Below are 15865 nucleotides of genomic sequence, written 5' to 3' on the forward strand. Positions count from 1 at the left end.
AAATTAAAGAAATCCATCTATGGGCTTAAACAAGCTTCTCGTCAATGGAATCACAAATTTCATCAAGTTATTACCTTGTGTAGTTTTGAGGCAAATAAAGTTGAAGATTTTGTATACCATAAGTTCAGTGGGAGTAAAATTATCTTCTTGGTGTTATATGTCGATGATATAGTGCTTGCTAGTAGTGAAATGGGACTATTGCATGAGACCAAGAGATTTCTAATGAAGAATTTTGAAATGAAAGATCTTGGGGACGCTCTTTTTGTATTAGGTATTCGGATACTGAGAGATCACTCTCAAGGTATCCTAAGGTTATCACAAGAAAGCTATATAGATAAAGTCCTAAATAGAATTGGCATGAAATACAGTAAACTAGGGGATACCCCTGTAGCTAAGGGAGACAAGTTTACTCTCGAACAGTACCCCAACAATGACCTTGAAAGATACGAGATGCAAAAGATTCATTATGCATCTGCAATAGGAAGCCTAATGTATGCTCAAGTTTGCACACGTCCCGATAGCATTTGTTGTGGGAATTTTTGGCAGATATTTGAGTAATCCTGGAATGCATCATTGGAAGGCAGTCAAACGTGTTATGCATTACATGAAGAGTACAAAGGAGTACATGCTCACTTATCGGAGGTCTGAGAATTTAGAGATCATTGGTTACTTTGTCTCTGATTTTGTTGGATGTCTAGACACTAGATACTCCACCTCTGGATATGAGTTTGTATTGACTGGAGGTGTTATCTCTTGGAAGTCTACGAAACAGACGCTTATAGCTCCTTCAACCATGGCTGCGGAGTTCATGGCTTGTTTTGAAGCATCAGACCATGGCATATGGTTGCGGAATTTTGTCACTGGATTACGTGTGGTCGATGGTATTGAAAAACCATTGATGATTTATTGTGACAATAAGTCTGCGGTTCTTTACTCCAACAACAATAGGAGTTCTACAAAGTCAAAATTCATTGACATAAAGTTTCTTGTTGTTAAAGAAAGTGTTCAAAATGGACAAGTTTCCATATAACATATAGGGACAATTTTATGCTAGTTGATCCACTGACTAAGGGTTTGGTACCTAAAGTCTTTCATGAGCATGTTGCTCATATGGGTGTTGTTACGTAGGGTACCTTAGCTTAGTGGGAGTCTATATATTTTATCTTTTTCTTTGGATATTATATACAGTTTTTTTAGGCAGAATAAAGTTGATGGTTTATTGTTTCATTTTGAAATTGTGCATTATAACTATTGTGTTGCAATTAAAGACTTTGGATTGATCTCACTAAAGAATAAAGAAGGACCAGTTGGAAATAGACATGTTTGAGATCACATTGCATGAAATTTCCATGTCACTCATCCATATTTGATCTATGTCATTGAGTATATTAATATGGTGATCATCGTGATCGAGTCACACTTAAATGTGATGAAAGTTGTGGCGGTTCCATAGTTGATATATGAGATGGACCAGATTATATTAAGGAGAAGTCTAAATGTAAATAGCATACGGATGCGCGCCTAAAGAACCTGTGATATAATTGTTTCAGGAAGATATGAAGCCCAAGTGGGAGATTGTTAGAAATTTATAATTTCTAATTAAGGTGGACATCATATATTTGATACAATGATATCAGCTATTTATTTCCAGGGTTACATTATAAGTGATTTAATTACTGGCTCCCCTTAGATTTCTAAAAGCTGATAACGGATATGGGCTTAATGGGTGGATACACATGAGGTTAAACCATAAGGGATAATGACAACCCTATAAGTTAACGCATAAGGAAGGTTATGATCCCCAACACACCAAATCAAATCCAGTTTTCTCCTCTCCCCATCAGAGTGAAAACACAAGTCCCAAGAGGAATCAAGGATTTGGTTGAGGAAGGTCATCATACCAAAACCTATCTCAAAAAACGTAGATCATAGGAGTACATCCAGGAACATGGATTCAGGTATAACATTGCACCATTTGTTTCATATATATGTGTGAGAATCATTAGATTCAAGATCCGAAGATTGGTATTTCATCAATGATAAGAAATTTCCAACAGAGAGATGAAGGTTTTACCTTTTTTTAGAATTAAAGAATAATACTATGATAGGTTTCACAAATTAAGGTGCTCCAAAAGATAAGTCATTCCTCGGTCTATAAACTACTTTGTTCTAATCATTAGCAAAAAAAACAAAAAAAAATTATCCAACAAATTGTGAATCCTTTCAATTAATAGATAATAAAAAGGAGAGTAAATTACAATAATATCCCCTGAATTTTAATAAAATTACATAAATCACTTATCTTTTTTTACACTTATATAAATCACATTTAATTGTATACAATGTTACACTGACTACTTTCGAATGAGAGATAAGTGTAATATATTAAAAAAAAGAATGATAATTGTAATTAAGTTAAACAAAATATGATATTTCGTGGAGACAAGTCCAAAAAGTATAAGACTCAATACATTTTCATTATTTTTTGTTCGTTACAATATAGTATGAAAGTGATGTAAACACCTCATTAGAATTATTGATGTAGTTTTTAACGAACCAAAAAATAATGAATAGAGATTGACACTTATATTATTTGGATTTGTCTCCATAATATATTATAGTATGTTTAACTTAATTACAATTATCATAATTTTTTGTTTAAAAGATCACAACTGTCCCTCCTACACGGATAATTAATGTAATTATGTATATAAATTAGGTGTAATTTATGTAGACATAAAAAAAGAAGAGATATTTTGTAGAATTTCATTAAAATTCAGAAAATATCTGTATAATTTACTCTAAAAATATATATAATACAAAGTATATTTAATATTAAGTCTTGGTCAAAAATACAGATTATTAATATGCAATTAACTTAGGATTTAATGATCTTTGTTAATAAGTTATGATTGTATTGAGTAAGAGTTTTATTATTTTTATGTAAGAGCCAATTCTGATTGATACACAATATAAATTTTTTTAAGGCAGTGGATATATATTAAACTCATGTTTTAATATTATATATTTTTGGACCCGATTTTTTTTAATTTTTTTTATGATATAAGGCACTTAAGACCTCAGCAAACAATAAAACACCAAGAGACTACGTACCTCTCCTATACATAGCGAAGGCTAAATCAAAAGTAGAAGGGAGAACACATAAATCAGGAATAACATCAAAAAGTCTAAAGCTTAGGTTCAAAGAAAGGCCATGTTTAGCTAAAGCATCTGCAACAGAGTTGCCTTCCCGGAAAATGTGGCGCCAAGCATACTGGCCATTAACATTAAGAAGGTTTCTAATACTCGAGAGCAAGAGAGACACTGAATGAGTTTGAGGACATCCCACATCAAGGAAGCGAATGGCACAAGCCAGATCAGATTCAATAACCACCTTCTTATAACCTCTTCTACGCAAGACATCTAAACCCAGAAGAATACCCCACATTTCAGCATGGAGAACATAACAATGCCCCAAGCTTTTAGCAAAAGAATAGAGAAATGACCCCATAAGATTTCTCAAGACTCCTCCGCACGCAACATTGTTAGTCACTGAAGAAAACGCACCAACTAAGTTGAGCTTAACCCAACCTTCTTGAGGCAAGGACCATTGGACCACAATATGTCTACCATGATTCTCATCCTTTGCAATATTATCCCTTTAATGAAAGTTTGAATTAAGTTTCTAGTAATAGCCATTACCTGATTGTAAACATTCACTGCACTAACTTGAATATTCTGGAATATAGACATGTTCCTTCTCCTCCAAAGGCAATCACACGTTACGGAAAAAAATTTAGACCACTAGCCATTCTCGGTCACCCCTGCAGAACACAAAGTAGAAAGGTTGGAGTTAAGCCATTATTGAGTGTTTAGGACGTAGAAAGAGTCATGGCTGTAGGAACAACCAATCGGCTTTCACACCTCCCTAGCAAAGGGGCAATCTTAGAGCACATGAAGCGAGGACTCTGGATTATCAGCACAAAACTGGGAAAAAGGATTTGGAGCCATCCTCCTACGAAACCTAGCATCATTAGTGAGCAAACTTTCATGGGCAATTCTCCAAATGAGGCATTTAATTCTATGAGGTCCTTGTCACTCCCAAACTAGACGCAAGGAGATCATAAGTAGAAGAGACAGTAAAATCCCCATCATTAGTGAGACTCCACGTCATTCTCTCAGGACTCTCTCCACACGGGCTTTGCATAGCTAAAATCATGTTACACACATCAGTGGGGAGCATGTTGCTAAGAAAGGGGGCATTCCAGCTACCATTAGGAGTGATAATCTTATCTACAGTAACATCATGGTTTTGTAAGTAAGGAGCAACCCATGGTTGTTGATGGAAGCAACCAACCATAGGAAGCCAATTATCCTCCCAAAACCTAGTACGCTTACCATCCCCTAGCCTCCATGTGATGCTTTGCCCAAGATGATTCCAACTTTTACAAACCCCTTTCCAAAAAGCAGTGTTTGAGGCTTTCCACTAGAACTTTGGAAGCAAGTTTATACCACATTCATACTAAGTTTTGATCACCTTAACCCAAATATCCTCTGTGTTAACACACTTTCCAGGAAGCTTTCACCATAAAAGCTTGGTTAACAAGCCGAGAATGTCTCATTCCTAGGCCACCTGAAAGTTTAGGTTTGCAAACAGTGTTCAAATTGAGGTAGTGCACCTTCTTTGTTCAGCTTGAATCACCCCACAAAAATAATCTGCAAACATGGTCCACCCTCTCACAAACAACGATGGGAAGGGGGGTAGTTTGCATAACTTAAGAAGGAAGGGCTTGGATAACTGATTTCGTCAAAGTGATTCTACCAGCAAAGGAGAGGTTACTTTTCTAAGCACTTAGTTTTTGCTTAACCTTGTCTAACAAATGCTTATAAGAGTTGCACCTTCTCCTAGCTTGATGGACATGGAGACCTAAGTAATTGTCAAGGTCAAGACTCTTGGAGAAACCGAAAGCCTCAGCAATTCTAGCCCTGACGTTCTCATAGATATATTTAGAAAAGAAGACGGAGTCTTTTCCTTGTAAATCTTTGACAGGGCAATTCGAATCTCACGAGGACTGGAAAATTCCTTTAATTATAACAATTAATTTATACTTAACTCAAATATGAATTAAAAGTGAATTTAGAAATATTGAACAATTGACAAGAATAATTATGAAAATAGTAAAAAAGTATTGGAATATAATTTAGGAAGAGTTCCTAGGATAAGGGTTACTGCTTTTACACTTGCAAATCATTTTTTTGCTCCTTTCATGAACTTTAAGTTGTGATGGTAAATTTATCTTTGATATGTGTCATCCTCTATCGAGCTCCGACACATGTACTCAATTGAAGTCACACTTACTCTCGTGGCACGGTTATCAACCAAATCATTTACTTGGATCTCTCTATCCAATTGCTTCGTAGCAACCCAAGGTGAATTCTAGAAAACCTCAAGAATCGTAATACTACTCTTGTGAATTAGGATTCTAGTTTGAATAACTAAATGGTCATATAGTTCGATTCACCTCTCAGTCATTCCCCAATGTATCTAACATGTGTAATTTGTTGGTCAGACAACTCATACGAATAAAACTCAGTTTAATGATTCAAATTACAACACTCAATGAAATAGAAGTAAGAACAAATGTTTATTGAATGTAAAAGGGCATAGCCCCAATCCTATAAACAAAGGGAATTACTCACTCATGATGGAGAAGAGAATACCAAATTCTAAATTAGAGAACTATAATGTAAAGTTGTTTTTAATCCTTGAGGGAGAACCCTCATTTATCCTAATTACAAAAGATTGGACTAAGCCCAACAAAACAAATCTAAAAATAGAAATAGAATATGTCATCCATTGTCGTGGGTGTATGTGGCGCCTTCACTTCAAATTGCTTCTCTTCGATCCAGGCTCCAAGGTGCTTTCTTTTGGCCCTTTAATTGGTCTTCACATAATCTCAACACCAAATTTCATCTTCTTGCATCCAATCTCTATACTCTTTTTTGCTTCAATCCATCCAAACTGAATAACATAGCCAAAAACACCCGCTCAACCCGAACAAAGAGAAATAAATGCTAAAAACAATCCTAAAGTCCTAATTATGTCAAAAAATGCAAGTTAAATGCAATGCAAATGTAACATAATTTCACACTCATCAACCTTCTGCCTTGAACTCTCATAGAACATGTCCAAACAGGTTTTGATCACCTCAACTTGATCTAAATAGTCTTCGGCAAATAGAAGCATATCATCCATGAAGGAGAGATGCGATAACTAAGGTCCAGATCTATAGAGCTTGATAGGTTTCTAATGCCCTAGTTGAATAGTAAGGGATATAAGTTAGCCAAGACATTCAATATAAAGCACAAAAATGTAAGGCGAAATGGGATCACCTTTTCTAATACCACGAGTAGGCATGAAAGAAGGAAGAACTTCACCATTTCAAAGAACCTGCATACTCAGAGTGGATATACAAGCCATCACTACCTCCACAAAACCAGTAGGAAGACCCACATCTCTGAGAGTATCCTCCACAAACTTCCACTTGATTCTATCATAAGCTTTTTCGAAGTCTATCTTAATAGCCATCCACCCCTTCTTACCTTTTTTCTAGACCATTGAGTGAAGAACCTCCTGAGTAATTGTTATATTATCACTATTATGTCTAACAGGAACAAAGCTACACTAGTTAGGGTTAATAACATAATCCATGATACTACGCACACGATTAGCCAAAATCTTAGGGATCACCTTGTAAGAGACGTTGCAAAAGCTGATAGGTCTGAATTGATTCAAATGTGTGGCATTCTCTAGTTTAGAGATCAAAGTTATTAGCGTCTCATTAAGAAGCCCTACTGAAGTTGGATTGATGAAGACCTCCTTAACCATTGAACAAGTCTCGACTACATTGTTAAAATCCTTACAAGTCAATCACACAGCAAGAAACCGGAAAGGCCTCCTTCTTCTATTTAGAATTGGACTATCTACAAAGTTCTAGAATATGGGAGAATGATCAGACTTGTAGTGGAAAAAATGAGTTATATTAGCATTGGAACTCGAGGACGCCAAGATAAGGCTGCCATAACTCTATCTAGGCGCTCTTGAAGGTTCCCATGTCTCCAAGTAAAAGGTGATCCAATGAATCCTAGATCAATTAGTTCATAATCCGTAAGCAAGTTTTAAAAATTTGCAGATCTCTGGGGAGGATTCTAGCTAGAACTGCCAATTCTATCATGAGCAAAAGCCACCACATTGAAGTCACCAATAATACACCACGGTCCATCCAAAGTTGCTGCCATCTGTTGGATATGATTCCATAGTTCTGATCTTCGGGCCATCTGAGGAATGCCATAAACAATTGTAACAAACCTAGGAGTGGCATCCTTCCATTGAACTTCCATGCTAATAAATTGTCTAGCTGAATGCATGACATTTATTTTTCACAAAGATTGATCCCAAAGGACCCAAATACCACCTGCACGACCAACATCATCTACACGCGTACCACCATAAAACCGAAACTTTTTGATGATCTTCTCAGCCACCATGCCACTAACTTGAGGTTCCAGCAAAATAAGTAAGATAACATCTAAATTTTGACGAAAATCCTGGATCAAACCGATGAAGCTTTTCGCCTTAGCCCCATGACAATTCTAACATAAGATCTTCATTAAAAAATTCAAAACCGCTTGAGAAGTTTGGGAGATTATCATCTGAACCTCCTATATATCTAGGTGTATCTTTATCATGCAACCCATCGTCCACCTCCTTGGTTCTCGTAGAACCTTCCTATGTCCTTTGATTGCCATCATGATACTCGTAAGTCCCACAACTCTCATAATGCACCTCCTGAGTTTCATCACCTTTGTTCATCATCAAACTAACACTTTTACCAGCCTTTCTTGCTAAGTTTTTCCAGCCAATTGTTTTCTTTGAACCCTAATCTTCCCTTGTTTCTTGCTGAGGAACCACATCCATGTTGGCCTCCTTATCGGCTAGAATCTGGAACCTTGAGCCTCTCTCACTCTTATGAGTATTCTTTTTTTTTCAGAGATTGTCCTCTATTGTCACGCCATCTATTCTATTTTCTTGCTATCATCCATGGTCCATAGATTGCATCTGTCTGGTTACTCACTAGATCTTGTGTGTCTTGTCCTCCATCGTCTTTGGCATTAGAAATCTTCACAACGACAATTTGAATATCCATACCAACGTTCAAAACTTTGTTATCATTCCCTGCATCTTGGTTACCATTTGTATCATAAGAGGTGACATTATCCCTATTGAGGATAATTTCCATCATTTCATTGTTGATATCCACATGTTCTTCCTTAGATGATGCCTCTGGCGGTTTCCGTTTACTATTCCCCTCCTCAGCAGGAACCAAAGATTCAATACAAGTCTCACGGCGATGACCATATTTCCCACAACTGAAACATATCATATGTAGCCCTTCATATTCAAGATTGAGGACTTGACCAAGCACTTTGATATGAGGAATTAGCTTGTGGTCTAAATCAATTTTCACACAAATTCTAGGAAACTTCCCTCTAGAGTGGATAGAAATGAGTTGATCTACTTTTAGCACATTCCCAATGGCAAAGCCTACTCTCCAAAGTAAATTCTGGTTATACAATTCGATTGGAAGGTTTGGTATGTGTACCCAAACAGTCAACTTTTGAACCTTCTTTGCATTAGTCAGAAAAAAAGTCTTCACCTCTGTATTAAGAAATAATGATTTGCAATACGCCAATGCCCTTCGAAGAGATCATGCTTATAGTCCTCCTCAAATGAAAATTGCTCAAGAAAGAAATCATGCCGCATATCAATGACTTGAATGTGTCCGCTCACCGCCCACATCTTAGTTAGTCTTGCTTCCATCATGCGCAAAGATATCATTTTACCGAATAATTTAACTACGAGAAAGGATTTCCAAGGTTTGCACTAGTCCACTAACTCCTCATCAGAAACCCTAATCTCTGGGCGGGGTCAAAATCCTTCTTTTCATTTCCGTGCATATATCCTCCTCGTCCTCCTTATACCAGCAATTTTCCGGAAGGTCTTCATTATCCGAGAAATCTTCAAATCATCCCAGGTTAGCATTAAGCATGAGTGTCCCGAGAAGTGCATGTACATATAAGACGCCACCTCAAATTCATTCTAACTAAAAAGCATGAACAACTAAGCACATGTTTCATGCATGGGTAGGTTTGGCCTTCCTCGTACCAGCTTCTCTGTGGGCACCAACTTTCAAAAATCAGTTTCTCACTTCTCCACTGTTTCCATCAAAACCCAGTTGCAAAATTGTAGCTTTTATGGTAACTAAATGGTCATATAGTTCGATTCACCTCTCAGTCATTCCCCAATGTATCTAACATGTGTAATTTGTTGGTCAGACAACTCATACGAATAAAACTCAGTTTAATGATTCAAATTACAACACTCAATGAAATAGAAGTAAGAACAAATGTTTATTGAATGTAAAAGGGCATAGCCCCAATCCTATAAACAAAGGGAATTACTCACTCATGATGGAGAAGAGAATACCAAATTCTAAATTAGAGAACTATAATGTAAAGTTGTTTTTAATCCTTGAGGGAGAACCCTCATTTATCCTAATTACAAAAGATTGGACTAAGCCCAACAAAACAAATCTAAAAATAGAAATAGAATATGTCATCCATTGTCGTGGGTGTATGTGGCGCCTTCACTTCAAATTGCTTCTCTTCGATCCAGGCTCCAAGGTGCTTTCTTTTGGCCCTTTAATTGGTCTTCACATAATCTCAACACCAAATTTCATCTTCTTGCATCCAATCTCTATACTCTTTTTTGCTTCAATCCATCCAAACTGAATAACATAGCCAAAAACACCCGCTCAACCCGAACAAAGAGAAATAAATGCTAAAAACAATCCTAAAGTCCTAATTATGTCAAAAAATGCAAGTTAAATGCAATGCAAATGTAACATAATTTCACACTCATCAACCTTCTGCCTTGAACTCTCATAGAACATGTCCAAACAGGTTTTGATCACCTCAACTTGATCTAAATAGTCTTCGGCAAATAGAAGCATATCATCCATGAAGGAGAGATGCGATAACTAAGGTCCAGATCTATAGAGCTTGATAGGTTTCTAATGCCCTAGTTGAATAGTAAGGGATATAAGTTAGCCAAGACATTCAATATAAAGCACAAAAATGTAAGGCGAAATGGGATCACCTTTTCTAATACCACGAGTAGGCATGAAAGAAGGAAGAACTTCACCATTTCAAAGAACCTGCATACTCAGAGTGGATATACAAGCCATCACTACCTCCACAAAACCAGTAGGAAGACCCACATCTCTGAGAGTATCCTCCACAAACTTCCACTTGATTCTATCATAAGCTTTTTCGAAGTCTATCTTAATAGCCATCCACCCCTTCTTACCTTTTTTCTAGACCATTGAGTGAAGAACCTCCTGAGTAATTGTTATATTATCACTATTATGTCTAACAGGAACAAAGCTACACTAGTTAGGGTTAATAACATAATCCATGATACTACGCACACGATTAGCCAAAATCTTAGGGATCACCTTGTAAGAGACGTTGCAAAAGCTGATAGGTCTGAATTGATTCAAATGTGTGGCATTCTCTAGTTTAGAGATCAAAGTTATTAGCGTCTCATTAAGAAGCCCTACTGAAGTTGGATTGATGAAGACCTCCTTAACCATTGAACAAGTCTCGACTACATTGTTAAAATCCTTACAAGTCAATCACACAGCAAGAAACCGGAAAGGCCTCCTTCTTCTATTTAGAATTGGACTATCTACAAAGTTCTAGAATATGGGAGAATGATCAGACTTGTAGTGGAAAAAATGAGTTATATTAGCATTGGAACTCGAGGACGCCAAGATAAGGCTGCCATAACTCTATCTAGGCGCTCTTGAAGGTTCCCATGTCTCCAAGTAAAAGGTGATCCAATGAATCCTAGATCAATTAGTTCATAATCCGTAAGCAAGTTTTAAAAATTTGCAGATCTCTGGGGAGGATTCTAGCTAGAACTGCCAATTCTATCATGAGCAAAAGCCACCACATTGAAGTCACCAATAATACACCACGGTCCATCCAAAGTTGCTGCCATCTGTTGGATATGATTCCATAGTTCTGATCTTCGGGCCATCTGAGGAATGCCATAAACAATTGTAACAAACCTAGGAGTGGCATCCTTCCATTGAACTTCCATGCTAATAAATTGTCTAGCTGAATGCATGACATTTATTTTTCACAAAGATTGATCCCAAAGGACCCAAATACCACCTGCACGACCAACATCATCTACACGCGTACCACCATAAAACCGAAACTTTTTGATGATCTTCTCAGCCACCATGCCACTAACTTGAGGTTCCAGCAAAATAAGTAAGATAACATCTAAATTTTGACGAAAATCCTGGATCAAACCGATGAAGCTTTTCGCCTTAGCCCCATGACAATTCTAACATAAGATCTTCATTAAAAAATTCAAAACCGCTTGAGAAGTTTGGGAGATTATCATCTGAACCTCCTATATATCTAGGTGTATCTTTATCATGCAACCCATCGTCCACCTCCTTGGTTCTCGTAGAACCTTCCTATGTCCTTTGATTGCCATCATGATACTCGTAAGTCCCACAACTCTCATAATGCACCTCCTGAGTTTCATCACCTTTGTTCATCATCAAACTAACACTTTTACCAGCCTTTCTTGCTAAGTTTTTCCAGCCAATTGTTTTCTTTGAACCCTAATCTTCCCTTGTTTCTTGCTGAGGAACCACATCCATGTTGGCCTCCTTATCGGCTAGAATCTGGAACCTTGAGCCTCTCTCACTCTTATGAGTATTCTTTTTTTTTCAGAGATTGTCCTCTATTGTCACGCCATCTATTCTATTTTCTTGCTATCATCCATGGTCCATAGATTGCATCTGTCTGGTTACTCACTAGATCTTGTGTGTCTTGTCCTCCATCGTCTTTGGCATTAGAAATCTTCACAACGACAATTTGAATATCCATACCAACGTTCAAAACTTTGTTATCATTCCCTGCATCTTGGTTACCATTTGTATCATAAGAGGTGACATTATCCCTATTGAGGATAATTTCCATCATTTCATTGTTGATATCCACATGTTCTTCCTTAGATGATGCCTCTGGCGGTTTCCGTTTACTATTCCCCTCCTCAGCAGGAACCAAAGATTCAATACAAGTCTCACGGCGATGACCATATTTCCCACAACTGAAACATATCATATGTAGCCCTTCATATTCAAGATTGAGGACTTGACCAAGCACTTTGATATGAGGAATTAGCTTGTGGTCTAAATCAATTTTCACACAAATTCTAGGAAACTTCCCTCTAGAGTGGATAGAAATGAGTTGATCTACTTTTAGCACATTCCCAATGGCAAAGCCTACTCTCCAAAGTAAATTCTGGTTATACAATTCGATTGGAAGGTTTGGTATGTGTACCCAAACAGTCAACTTTTGAACCTTCTTTGCATTAGTCAGAAAAAAAGTCTTCACCTCTGTATTAAGAAATAATGATTTGCAATACGCCAATGCCCTTCGAAGAGATCATGCTTATAGTCCTCCTCAAATGAAAATTGCTCAAGAAAGAAATCATGCCGCATATCAATGACTTGAATGTGTCCGCTCACCGCCCACATCTTAGTTAGTCTTGCTTCCATCATGCGCAAAGATATCATTTTACCGAATAATTTAACTACGAGAAAGGATTTCCAAGGTTTGCACTAGTCCACTAACTCCTCATCAGAAACCCTAATCTCTGGGCGGGGTCAAAATCCTTCTTTTCATTTCCGTGCATATATCCTCCTCGTCCTCCTTATACCAGCAATTTTCCGGAAGGTCTTCATTATCCGAGAAATCTTCAAATCATCCCAGGTTAGCATTAAGCATGAGTGTCCCGAGAAGTGCATGTACATATAAGACGCCACCTCAAATTCATTCTAACTAAAAAGCATGAACAACTAAGCACATGTTTCATGCATGGGTAGGTTTGGCCTTCCTCGTACCAGCTTCTCTGTGGGCACCAACTTTCAAAAATCAGTTTCTCACTTCTCCACTGTTTCCATCAAAACCCAGTTGCAAAATTGTAGCTTTTATGGTGGAAAAGAACAATTTACCACCTTGTGTTTCAAAGGGCGCATAAAAGAAGCATTTAACAGTTTCATATCTGAGATATGGTCAGAACCACGTTTGTTCGGAAATCTCCTCCAAGCATGTATACCCACAAAGTCTGTTCCTTTGGCAAAACAGCTTCATTCTTTGATAATCACTTCTGGGTGTTCCTCAGACAAGTTCATCTCCAACCATCTTTTGAACCTCTACTCAAAATTTGGGCACTTTCAAGGTGCACTGTCACTATTTGATATAATGCCAATGAGGAACATCATGTCATATAACATTATGATCAAAGCTTTTTTTGAAATGGGCAATTTTGAGAGTGCTAAGAAGGTGTTTGATGAAATACCCGAGAGGAATGTTGCCACTTGGAATGCTATGGTCACGGGGTTAACTAAGTTTGAAATGAACCAAGAATCTTTGGTCTTGTTTTCGAGCATGAATGAATCAGGTTTCATGCCGGACGAGTACTCGTTGGGAAGTGTGCTTAGGGGGTGTGCACATTTGAAAGCTTTGTTTGCAGGGCAACAGGTTCATGCTTATGTTATGAAATGTGGGTTTGAGCTTAATTTGGTTGTTGCATGCGCTTTAGCTCATATGTATATGAAAGCTGGAAGACTGAATGAAGGGGAGACAGTTATCAAATTGATGTCGAATGGTAATGTGGTTGCTTGGAATACACTTATGGCTAGAAAAGCTCAAAATCAGAACTTTGAGGGAGTTCTGGATCAATACAGTGTGATGAAAATGGCAGGTTTTAGACCAGATAGGATTACTTTTGTGATTATGATAAGTTCATGTTCGGAGTTAGCCACGCTTGGTCAAGGGAAGCAAATTCATGCTGAAGCAATCAAAGCAGGAGCTAGTTTTGAAGTTGACATGATTAGTTCATTAGTAAGTATATACTCTAAATCAGGATCTTTACAAGACTCCATTAAAGCCTTTTCGGAATGTGGAGAACGAGATATAGTATTATGGAGCTCAATGATTGCTGCTTATGGGTTTCATGGGCAGGGAGAAGAAGCCATCAAACTCTTCAATAAGATGGAACAAGAAAATTTGGCAGGAAATGAAGTTACATTCTTGAGCTTGTTATATGTGTGTAGTCATTGTGGACTAAAGGACAAAGGGCTTGAATTATTTGACTTGATGGTAGAAAAGTATGGACTCAAGCCTAGACTGGAACATTATACTTGTGTAGTTGACCTACTAGGTAGGTCTGGTTGTTTAAAGCAGGCGGAGTCTATGATACGATCCATGCCTCTAAAAGCATATGCAATTATTTGGAAAACATTATTATCTGCATGTAAAATCCACAAGAATGCAGAAATGGCAAGAATGGTTGCTTAAGAAGTTCTTAGAATCAATCCTCAAGACTCAGCTTCGTATGTTCTACTTGCCAATATTCATGCTTCAGATCAGAGGTGGCAGGATGTTTCTGAGGTGAGGAAAGTCATGAGGGACAAGATGGTAAAGAAAGAACCAGGCATAAGCTGGGTAGAAGTGAAGAATCAGGTTCACCAGTTCCATGTGAGCGATGAATCACACCCAAAATCTATAGAGATTAATCTGTATCTGAAAGAACTAATTTTGGAAATGAAGATGCATGGCTATGTCCCTGATACTAGCTCTGTTTTGTATGACATGGACAACGAGGAGAAAGAATACAATTTGGCTCACCATAGTGAGAAATTGGCAATTGCATTTGCTTTAATGAGCACTCCAGAGGGAGTGCCAATAAGGGTCATGAAGAACTTGAGGGTTTGCAGTGACTGCCATGTTGCCATCAAGTATTTATCACAGATAAAAAAATCGGAAATTATTATGCGCGATGCTAGTAGGTTCCACCATTTCAAAAATGGTGCATGTTCTTGTGGAGATTATTGGTAGTTGTTATTCCTTTATCTCCATTCCAAATATTGTTCATCATCTTCCAGAGAATATAGTTAAGAGGAACTGAAGAAGATTAAGTCTTGTTATGGCTGAAGAGGCAGGAAGGCACAGAAATATGTACAGAGAAAAAGTATGATGCGACATAGCAACTTCAACTCATGGAATTTGTTTGGCTTTTAATTCATATTGATTTACAGAGTAATTTATTAACCCGTATTAGCTTAGTGATAGTTGATACATAAATTAATACTTGTAATGATGATATGTGAATCCAACTTACCTTAAAGTTAAATTAATGTAGCTAGGTATTTCATATTATATTTTGATTTAGCCCTTATTTTCAGTTTCAATTTATAAAACGATACACTTGGTGACCTCTAGGCTCTATGGGCTTAGTGATAGTTGATACATAAATTAATACTTGTAATGATGATATGTGAATCCAACATACCTTAAAGTTAAATTAATGTAGCTAGGTATTTCATATTATATTTTGATTTAGCCCTTATTTTCAGTTTCAATCTATAAAACGATACACTAGGTGACCTCTAGGCTCTATGGGCCAATGTTCACTTTCTCTTTTAGCTAAATCAGCTAATGAAAAAGAATCGATGACACTTGTGTAAGCAGTACCGTATCTCTTGTGAAAGAAATTTGTTGTTTATTTCGATCAAAAGAGCCCGACACACTTATTGCAACAACGAATAACTATAACATCTCAACAAAATTGGGTGACTAAGCTTTTAGGCTATCATTTTGAGGTTGTGTAAAAACCCAATTCTGAAAACAAGGCAACAGATTCCTTGTCCAG

General features: G+C 37.2%; 1 pseudogene; it reads left to right on the plus strand.

Moving 5' to 3' along the window:
• The first annotated feature begins 12970 nt into the window (after positions 1-12970).
• LOC109337764 lies at positions 12971-15358 on the plus strand (annotated as a pseudogene).
• The last annotated feature ends 507 nt before the right edge of the window (positions 15359-15865 follow it).

This window comes from Lupinus angustifolius, unplaced genomic scaffold, assembly GCF_001865875.1.
Source record: "Lupinus angustifolius cultivar Tanjil unplaced genomic scaffold, LupAngTanjil_v1.0 Scaffold_10_85, whole genome shotgun sequence".
NCBI lineage: Eukaryota > Viridiplantae > Streptophyta > Magnoliopsida > Fabales > Fabaceae > Lupinus > Lupinus angustifolius.